The sequence below is a fragment of the Oncorhynchus gorbuscha genome, linkage group LG02, assembly GCF_021184085.1.
Source record: "Oncorhynchus gorbuscha isolate QuinsamMale2020 ecotype Even-year linkage group LG02, OgorEven_v1.0, whole genome shotgun sequence".
NCBI lineage: Eukaryota > Metazoa > Chordata > Actinopteri > Salmoniformes > Salmonidae > Oncorhynchus > Oncorhynchus gorbuscha.
In genome coordinates, this window is record NC_060174.1 from 29,987,007 (window position 1) to 29,998,780 (window position 11,774).

Here is an 11,774-nt window from a genome sequence, read left to right on the forward strand (position 1 = left end):
AAGGAACTTAAAACTTTCCATCTTCTCCACTGCTGTCCTGTTGATGTGGATAGGGGGTGCCACCTTTGCTGTTTCATGAAGTCCACGATCATCTCTTGTTTTGCTGACATTGAGTGAGAGGTTATTTTCCTGACACCACACTCCGAGGGCCCACACCTCCTCCCTAGGCTGTCTCATCGTTGTTGGTAATCAAGCCTACCACTGTTGTGTTGTCTGAAAACTTGATGATTGAGTTTGAGGTGTGCATGGCCACGCCGTCGTGGGTGAACAGGGAGTACAGGAGAGGGCTGAGAACGCACCCTTGTGGGGCCCCAGTGTTGAGAAAGCTTAATTGGACTGAAATTAGTATTGAATGCAGGTAAAACTTTCTCTAGAGCGCATAAAAAGAACTCTGATGATTTAAGCAAATGTACTTTGGATGGTGCCCATATTGATTTTGTCCCAGCTTACAAATATATATCTGTGTAGATGAAAAGCTGTCTTATAAAAATCATATTGATGAGTTAGTTAAGAAGCTGATAATCAAAATGTTCTTCTTCAAGAAGAACATTTTGCTAAATGCCTCTTGCTAAATAGTAGAAAGCTAATTATTCAGTCGACGTTCCTATCGGTCCTAGACTATGGCGACATCATCTATATGAACACATCTGCCACTTCATTAAAGCCATTATCATAGCGCACTGCACTTCATTACAGGCATCAGTTTTAGTACTCATCACTGCATTCTCTACCAGAAAGTTGGTTGTCTCTCTTTGATGTCACGTAGGTTGATACATTGCTATGTTTTAGTTTATAAAGCCATTTTTCAAAAACTCCCACTGTACCGAACATCATTACTAAACTTTAAACATATGAGTTACCACACCCCGTCTCTGGGATGGCTAACTGGACATTCCTTTGGTCTCCACTGAGTTAGGTAAATCAGCTTTTAGTTTATTACACCTTATTTGTGGAACAAAATGTTCTTAATGTGTTGTTTTGGTGCCTCTAGGGCAATTCAGAAAGCTGATTGAGGACCTTATTACTGATGAATGTTTTTTTTTATGACCGTGTTTTCTTTCTACTTGCATTTTGTATGTATATTTTGATGTGTGTATGTCATTTCTGTAATACAGGGCTCTTCTGTAAAATAGGTCTCAGTATGACTCTCTGTTAAAATAAAGTTGTTTTTTAAATGAAGGCCTCCAAGATGTATTCTAGTTTTGATGAAATACCAAATGGAAATGAGTTCGGGTGCTCTGTGTCCAGTGACTGAGATTTGGACAGATACGGTACCTTCCTGTACTACTGCAGAACTTCAGATTGACATTTGGGAGGTGATGATAAGCATAATTGACTCCCAGTTATTTGCAAGACTTTATATATTCATATTTCATGGCTCCCAGCTGCCTTAGTAAACACAAAAAACAACTCAATGGAGACTATGTCCCAGCACGCACTGTGTTCCCATACCATAGTAGACTGTATAATAACACACAGATAAATAGATTAATTCATGATATGCACCAAATGCTGACATGTACAGAATGTAACAACACAGCATTCTAATGTATGCACATTTCATATTAGAAAAGGAGATGTTATGTTCGACGCAACAACAGCAAAAAATGGTACATCGACACATCCCCCCCTCAAGGTTGAAAAGTACTGTATATTTGGCTTAAAATGTTGAACTTCTATCACTCTGATCTGTTTAGTGCAGTTATGTCACGACTAGTCAAGATGGGTGGAATCAGGCGCAGAGAGCAAATAATGAATCGAGGTTTATTCTCCGGTGAACAACAATAAACACGGACAACCCAAAATACAAACAGGGTGAAAACTATCCAAAACAGGAATAAACAGACAAACCGGAGAAAAAACACAAAAACCACCGACAGCCGAAACGAAATGTCAAAAACAAACAATCCCGCACAAAACAAGGGCGGGACAACCTACATATTATACAGATACTAATTAACTAACACACAGGTGAAAACAATCAGACAAAACCAACAGATAACCGAAAAGGGATCGGTAGTGGCTAATAGGACGGTGACGACGACCGCCGAGCACAGCCCGAATGGGCAGGAGAGCCAACCTCGGCGGAAGTCGTGACAAGTTATGGTAGTGTTAAGGACTTTAGGAGATCACCGCTGTAGATTCCATGGCCAGTGCTCCCCTGGCAAAACCACTGCATGCAGTTATCTAACACAGTCTTATTGTTCGTGGACAACCAATGGCGGTTGACTATAACTCGGGCTCTGGCTATCCTCCTCTCTGTGGCTTTGTTGTTCTGATCTATCAGATAACCCCAGCCGTCGACAAGAGATTCAATGAAGGTTAGGTTTTATGAAGCCCCTGCCCTGCCTGAAGATGATAGTGATTCAGTTTTCAGCTAGGGGTGTTGGAAAACCTTGGCTCCAACACCAGTGAAGTACACTACAGTGAATAACATCAAGTGTGCAATTTGGGCTTTGGGAGAAAGCTGACCTACTGAATACTGAGAGTTTTATTATCAAATGCTCTTCAATCCTACAACAGCTAGCATCCAGTAGCAGGACCAACTCTCTCCACAACATGGCAAATTAAACCAAACCCTAAAACAAATTATTGCATTTATCTACCCTTCTGCAAAACAAGTAGTGTTGTAGGGTACAGTTATGCCACTTATTACATTTGAATCCATGGCAACTGATTAGACCCACCATGTCAATATGAATGTGTGAAGCATAACTGCAGAAGTAGGAGCCCTGCCTAAATTAGCTACCTGTGGTGCCACCAATATTCATTTAATGTGTTGTATAGCTCTCATGTGGGTATTGTGTCTGCCTAAAATATACACCTTCATTGAAATTTAAATAACAGTTGTTAAAGATGTCTTCAGACAGAGTAACATGGACCCACCCAAACAGGAGAGATGTATGTTCTTTTGTTTTCTCAGAGAGGGAATCTCTCATGATGGATTACTGCTGCTTGAACATCCCTGTCATTGTTCACTTATTCAATTCAGGAAGGCAATAGGTTATTTATCAATCAGGTAATCCTGATATTGCCCCTACCAGCTACAAACAAAACAAGCACACATGTGCTTATTAAAACTGTGCCCAAGGGGCAGACAGGAGTTTACTTTCAGCATGTAGCAGTATACAGGGCTGAGAGCAACACAGAGAAAATGTAGATTTGTTTTTCCTTTCCTCTTCCCTTTGGATTCAGGGTCTTGTTATTGTCTGAACAGAGAGGGGATAGGAAAGGAGAGATGATGCAGATGGATGATGCGAAGAGGAATGGAGTATACAAAGAAGAGAGGCGTTAGGGAGCAGCTAACCTAACATAGCAGGTGTAGAAAGATGCCTGAGCAGAGTTCCCACTTCTGTTTTTCAGGGGAAATGGAAGTTAAGTTTAAAATATTGTATCCCTGAACTAAAACTTTGCGTTTTCTGGCGACTCCTCATAGGCTAGTGATCAGAAAGGGAGAGAACACATGGTAAGTGTAAAGTAATAGAAGAGTAGGAGAGTCTGCTCAGTGTGTGGACTGACCTTGAAAAAACTGGGTAAAAAAGTAACGCTTGAAGCGGCATAGCCTTGGATGAGTGAGATGAAATGATTCACAATGACACTGTGCCAATGTACAGTACTGCACGATGCTACATAACATTAAAAAACGCTGATCACTCTTTGTTCTCTCTCACAAATTAGCATACACTAAAACACAGGGTTAGATGTACTGGTTATGCTGTGTTGTCACATGTTCCAGTCACCCGTGGTGAATTGATCCAAAGAAACAAGTCAAATAAAGAATGATAGAGTTTGTTTCGCCAGTACTTGTGTTGAATGTAAATTTGATAGAAAGGGTATTGGTTGAGTGATTGTTTGACCTTTAACTAATTGTTTCAAATCAATCAAACTCTCACAATCTCCAATAACAACACCAGAGATGTCCAGTCTACAAGAGGCAATCTACTTGATTCTCTTTGTCATTTGTTAGCGGCAAAGGGCAATGAGTAACATAAATCCTTGTTGTGTCAGCCATTGAAACCTATTGTACAGTGGGGGGGGGTTATTTAGTCAGCCACCAATTGTGCAAGTTCTCCCACTTAAAAAGATGAGAGAGGCCTGTAATTTTCATTATAGGTACACTTAAACTATGACAGACAAAATGAGAACAAAAATCCAGAAAATCACATTGTAGGATTTTTCATTAATTTATTTGCAAATTATGGTGGAAAATAAGTATTTGGTCACCTACAAACAAGCAAGATTTCTGGCTCTCACAGACCTGTAACTTCTCAAATCCTGCCGTGCCAGACATGTCCCCCTGCTTAAGCCAGTACATGTCCAGGCCCGTCTGAAGTTTGCTAGGGAGCATTTGGATGATTCAGAAGAAGATTGGGAGAATGTCATATGGTCATTATAACTTTTTGGTAAAAACTCAACTCGTCGTGTTTGGAGGACAAAGAATGCTGAGTTGCATCCAAAGAACACCATACATGGGGGTGGAAACATCACGCTATGGGGCAGTTTTTATGCAAAGGGACCAGGACGACTGATCAGTGTAAAGGAAAGAATTAATGGGGCCATGTATCGTGAGATTTTGAGTGAAAACCTCCTTCCATCAACAAGGGCATTGAAGTTGAAACGTGGCTGGGTCTTTCAGCATGACAATGATCCCAAACACACCGCCCGGGCAATGAAGGAGAAGCATTTCAAGGTCCTGGAGTGGCCTAGCCAGTCTCCAGATCTCAACCCCATAGAAAATCTTTGGAGTTTGGAGTTGAAAGTCTGTGTTGCCCAGCAACAGCCCCAAAACATCACTGCTTTAAAGGAGATCTGCATGGAGGATGGGGCCAAAATACCAGCAACAGTGTGTGAAAACCTTGTGAAGACTTACAGAAAACGTTTGACATCTGTCATTGCCAACAAAGGGTATATAACAAAGTATTGAGATAAACTTTTGTTATTGACCAAATACTTATTTTCCACCAGAATTTGCAAATAAATTCATAAAAAATCCTACAATGTGATTTTCTGAATTTGATTTTCTGAATTTTTCTCATTTTGTCTGTCATAATTGAAGTGTACCTATGATGAAAATTACAGGCCTCTCTCATCTTTTTAAGTGGGAGAACTTGCACAAATGGTGTTTGACTAAATACTTTTTTGCCCCACTGTGGGTGGTTATTGAGAGTTTTGACCCTTTCTTTTGGTCCTGTTCAGACCTGGCGTGTTTTTTTGGTGCAGTCGGGAACAGCCTTGATTTCAACGTCCACGGACATAGATTTTTGGTCCGGAACAGACCCAATCTTGATTTCAACGTCCACAGACGTCCGATCTGGACCGGCCTATATTTGGCCCAAACATAGACGTCTATCATTGGTTCAGATTTAGTCCGGTCAGATCCAAATGTGAACCAATAATAGACATCTATGTTGCATGGGGCCAGTCTCGAGCCAGAGGACGGAGATGGTTGGGATGGGAGCAGGGAAACACCGGACGGAGCTCTCTTCCACGAAGAAAGATCTACCCAGGATGGCATGGGAAGCAACAGAGTGACCACAGAAGATGTCAGTCCTGAGGAAATCTCAGTCGCACAGCGCAGGAGTCCTCAAAACTGAACGGTCAAAACCCGACTTTAGATTTGGAACAGCACAGTACGTTACAGTACAGCAGGGTATACTACAGTATAGTGCTCTACTGTACTGAACTGTGGCATACTGTGCTGTTCAAACTTGTGAAACAAAGCCTAGACGTCTGTGCGTTGTTCGATTTGCTCAGGTCCAGACCGACCAAATTTTTATTGGATTAACTTGACTTTTTTGGATGAAGCAGACCCATGAACACATAATACCTCATCATGACAAAGTGAAAACAATTTTTTTAAATGGCTGTTGATCATTGCTAGACAGACATTTTTAAGTCTTGCCATAGATTTTCAAGCCGATTTAAGTCAAAACTGTAACTACGCCGCTCAGGAACATTCAAGTCGTCTTGGCAAGCAACTAGAGTGTATTTTTGGCATTGTGCTTTAGGTTATTGTCCTGCTGAAAGGTGAATTTGTCTCCAGTGTCAGTTGAAAAGCAGACTAAACCAGGTTTTCCTCTAGGATTTTGCCTGTGCTTAGTTCTATTCTTTATCTTTTTATCCTAAAAAAACTGTTAAACGCGTCTTTCACAGTCTGTGCCCTGTCTGATGGCACGAATCCCCTACCCTAGTCCTTGCCGATGACAAGCATACCCATAACATGATGCAGCCACCACCATGCTTGAAAATGTGAAGAGTGGTACTCAGTGATGACTTGTGTTGGATTTGCCCCAAACATAACACTTTGTATTAAGGACATAAAGTTCATTTCTTTGTCACATTTTTTTGCAGTTTTACTTTAATGCAAACAGGATGCATGATTTGGAATATTTTAATATTATTCTGTACAGGCTTCCTTCTTTTCACTCTGGAGTAGCTACAATGTTCCTCGGTGTTTTCCTTTCACTGCCATTAAACTCTGAAACTGTTTTAAAGTCACTATTGGTCTCATGGTGAAATCCCTGAGAGGTTTCCTTATCCCGACAACTGAGTTAGGAAGGACGCCTGTATCTTTGTAGGTACTGGGTGTATTGATACACCATCCAAAGTGTAATTAATAACTTCACCATGATCAAACGGATAGGAGCCCTTCTTTGTGATGCATTGGAAAACCTCCCAGGTCTTTTAGATTGAATCTGTTTTTGAAATTCACTGAGGGACCTTACAGATAATTGTATGTGTGAGGTACAGAGATTAGGTAGTCATTCAAAAATCATGTTAAACACTATTACTGCACATGGAGTCCATGCAACTTATTATGTGACTTGTCAAGCAAGTTTTTACTCCTGAACTTATTTAGCTGGCTGTAACAAAAGGCTTTAATACTTATTGATTCAAGACATTCCCGCTTTACATTTTTTATGAATTTGTAAATAATTCTAAAAACATAATTCCACTTTGAAATTATGGGGTATCGTGTGTCGGCCAATGACACAAAATCTCAATTTAATAATTTTAATTCATGGTAAAAGTGGAAAAAGTTAAGGGTTGTGAATACTTTCTGAAGGCACTGTATGTATACTGAACAAAAATATAAACGCAACACGCAACAATTTCAAAGGTTTTACAGTTACAGTTCATATAAGGAAATCAGTCAATTGAAATTAATTAATTAGGCCCTAATCTATGGATTTCACATGACTGGGAATACAGATATGCACCTGTTGGTCACAGATACCTTTAAAAAAAGGTAGGGGCGTGGATCAGAAAGACAGTCAATATCTGGTGTGACCACCATTTGCCTCATGCAGTGCGACACATCTCCTTTGCATAGAGTTGATCAGGCTGTTGATTGTAGCATGTGGAATGTTGTCCCCATCATCTTCAATGGCTGTGCCAAAGTTGCTGGATATTGGCGGGAACTGGAACACGCTGTCATACAAGTTGATCCAGAGCATTCCAAACATGCTCAATGGGTGACATCTTGTGAGTATGCAGGCCATGGAAGAACTGGGACATTTTCAGCTACCAGGAATTGTGTACAGATCCTTGCGGCATGGGGCCATGTATTATCATGCTGAAACATGAGGTGACGGTGGTGGATTAATGGCACGACAATTGTCTTTAGGATCTCATTAAGGATTCTCTGTGCATTCAAATTGCCATCGATAAAATGCAATTGTATTCGTTGTCTGTAGTTTATATCTGCCCATACCATAACCCCACCGCCACCATGGGGCAATCTAATCACAATGTTGACATCACCGTACTTGTCGCCCACACAATGCCATGCACATTTTCTGCCATCTGTCTGGTACAGTTGAAGCCGGGATTCATCCGTGAAGAGCACACTTCTCCAGGGTGCCAGAGGCCATCGAAGGTGAGCATTTCCCACTGAAGTCAGTTACGATGCCAAACTGCAGTCAGGTCAAGACCCTGGTGAGGACGACGAGCACGCATATGATCTTCCCTTCTGACAGTTTGTGCAGAAATTCTTCCGTTGTGCAAACCCACAGTTTGATCAGCTGTCCGGGTTGCTGATCTTAGATGATCCCGCAGGTAAAGAAGCCGGATATAGAGGTCCTGTTACACGTAGTCTGCGGTTGTGAGGCCTGTTGAACGTACTGTCAAATTTTCTAAAACAACATTGGAGGCGGCTTATGGTAGAGAAAAGGACAATAAATTATCTTGCAACAGCTCTGGTGGACATTCCTGCAGTCAGAATGCCAATTGCACACTCCCTCAAAACATCTGTGGCATTGTGTTGATGACAAAACTGTACATTTTAGACTGGTCTATGTGCCCAGCATAAGGTGCACCTGTGTAATGATCATGCTGTTAAATCAGCTTCTTGATATGCCACATCTTTCAGGTGGATCGATTATCTAGGCAAAGGAGAATTGCACACTAACAGGGATGTAAACAAATTTGTTCACCAAATGAGAGCAATACGCTTTTTGTGCGTATGAAACATTTCTGGGATCTTTTATTTCAGCTCATGAAACATGGGACCAACACTTTACATGTTGTGTTTATACACGAAGGCAGGGTAAAGTGACTTGGCATTAGGATGGGAGTCAAATAAAGAACAGAGTAGCAGCAGCATATGATGAGCGTAAAAGTGTGGATGTATTTGTATGTGTGTTTGTGTGAAAATACTTATTTTACATCCAGAAAAAGTATTTTCAGCTTTCATCAGAACCTACAGTGAACCTAACTTCAACGTCTGGAAAAGACATCTTGTAGATGTCTTTTAAATGTCATTTTGCTTACTGGTATGTGTCTATGTAACATATCCCATAAGGTCCTGAGGAGGGATTTATAGCAATGCTTTTATGAATACCATAAAACACAAATCCCAAGAGCCCATGAGGGGTTACACTGCCTGCCATGTAGGATGGTCACGATCTCTCTGTGTGTGTGTGTGTGTGTGTGTGTCTGTGTGAGAAAAATTTCTCTCTGTAGCCTTATTCTAACTCCCCACTGAGATGGGAATGGTCCCTGAAATAGTCCCAGTGGAAATAATGCGAGGCAGCAGTGGGCTTGCCATTGGTCTGCACTCAGAAACAGTGATGAATAATCCATCGTACATAGGGAGAGAGGTGTGTGGAGGAGGGTGCTGAGGAGGGATGACAGGAATGCACAAAGTCACATACACAATGTCTTTGACAAGGGAAATCCATCACTGTACACACTCTCCCTCAGTTAATGTTTTTTCTTCAGATCTGTACCTGACAAATATTGTGTTACTGTTATAGTGTTTGTTTATTTGGGTAACTGTATAAGGATTGCTTCAAAAACAACATTGGTCAGCTCTTTAGCATCAATTACAAAGTTGTTCATCTGAAAATTTGAATAATGATAATTCATTTTATACTCTGTAAAACATATTCACTCAGTGGGACAACATAACAGTGCAATAAAGCGTTATACCGTACTTACATCTAGTGTACCATTTATTATATGTTCCTTTATATATTCATCTGCACTGACTGCAGTCTTTCATGACACACAACTCTCATAAAAAAAGTATTCTCAGCATCTCATGATTTACAACTTTGAATGCATGTACTTGGAAATATTTGAGTAATAGATTGTTCATGTTTAATAGCCTGTCTTCAGGGACATCCATTCTGCTTTAATAGGTTGAATATTTGTATGAATGAGAACTTCTCAAAAGATAAGGTACTTACAGAGAATTGCTTAGAAAAGGATTGTTCACAATATTACATAACGGTTAGTTAGCACTTTGCAAATAACAGCGTTTCCTAAACTAGGGGTGGAGTCGCCTGATTTGAAAGACATAGCGATTGGTTCATAGAACCGCTGTTATTTCAGATGTGGCTCTGTTGAACTTTTAAGGTTTCAAATATTATGACCCTGTCACTGAAAGATAATACTCTCAGGAACACTGGTTGTAGGTGTCCTGGAGGTGTCCTGGAGTGCAGGCAGTGAGCACCCAATGGGCTGAGCGTACAACCTTCTGCAGAGCCTTGCAGTCAGCGGTGGTAGAGTTGTCCGACCAGGCCGTGATTCAGCCCGACTGTAAGCTCTTGATGGGGACAGGGCGAATTTCTTCAGTCTCCAGAGGTTGAAGAGTTGTTACCGTGCCTTCATCATCATGGTGTTTGTGTGGTTTGACCATTTCAGCTCATTGGAGAGGTGTACACAGAGGAACTTGAAGTTTTTGACCATCTCCATGTCGGCCCTGTTGAGGAAGATGAGGGCGTACCCAACCTGGTTCCTCCTGAAGTCCACAATCCACAAATGTTTTTTGCTGACGTTGAGGGAGAATTTGTTTACCTGGTACCCCACCATCAGAGTGCCTACAGTACCTCCTCTCTGTTGGCCGGCTCATCGTTGTTGGTAATGAGGACCTACTCCTGTTGTGTGGGTGTATAGGGAGTACAGGAGGAGACTGAGAACGCACTTCATGATGGATATCATCTGGGCTGGCAGCCTTGTGAGGGTTAACACACTTGAATGACTTGCTTACGTCCTTGTAATTGACTGCAAGAAGCCCAGATAGATATAGTATTTCACAAAAACACAATCATTTCAATCCTTGATTACATTGGTATATGACTACATACATCTTTTATGTGTGGGAACATTTAGGGAACAGATGGTCGTTGATATGGGCGATATAAGAGCTGGTACCATCAGACTTTTAGTTCTAACTTTTAAATGCTATGGCAGGGTTCTCCAATAGGCGGGCCACGGGCCAAATTCGGTCCGCAGGTGATTTTATTCGGACCCCCATGTTTTCACAAATTAATTGTATTCTTTTAAATGAATAATTATCATTGTTGGACATTAAAGACTAAAATCACCAGGAAATCAGCTCAAATTTTATTTAGGAAATCTGTTCAAGTATTCTCACACATAAATACACATAAATAGAGGTGATTATATAGTGTCCCAGAATTTTTGTCAAAAACTATATCTGTTTAGGCTTCTTGCAATCAATTTGCTCAAGCAAAAAAACTGCCACCGCCTGATTGTAATTGGGGAACACTGCGCCAGTAGTGTATTTTGAGCCTCATATTTTTAGCAAAAAATCAAATGTAAAAATACACATTTTGGGGGGGAGATTTCCTGTTTTGTATGTTATTTTGGCATTAATACGTGTCACATATCCGTTTGCAAACAATGTAAAATAAATATATATAATTGAGTTAATAAAGCTGCATACAAATATGGTGTCTTCTTTGTTTTCTTGAGTAAGGCAGCTCCACAATGCAGGTGTTTCAGCCTAGCTCAGTGTTTTCTGCAAGCCAGCAGAAAATACATGGAGTCTAAGGGTAGAGCTCGAAAATTCAAGTGCCTTGGGTGCTACCATAGAGATAGATTAGAAGTGCCCATCCAAGAAGGCTCAAGGTCATTGGCCACAGATAAAATTATGTCAAATCACGTGATATCTACAGTAGCTAGGATAGGACTGATCATGTCAAATCAAACTTTATTTGTCACATGCGCCAAATACAAGTGTAGACCTTACCATGTAATGCTTACTTATGAGCCCTTAATTAACCAACAGTGTAGTTCAAGAAGAGTTAAGAAGATATTTACCAAATAAATTATAGTAAAAAATATTATAAAATTATAAAAAGTCACACAATAACGAGGCTATATACACGGGGTACTGGTACCGAGTCAGTGTGCGGGAGTTAGTTGAGATAACTTGTACATGTAGGTAGGGTGAAGTGACGATGCGTAGATAATAAACAGCGAGAAGCAGCAGTGTACAAAAGAAATGGGAGGGAGGGAGAGTG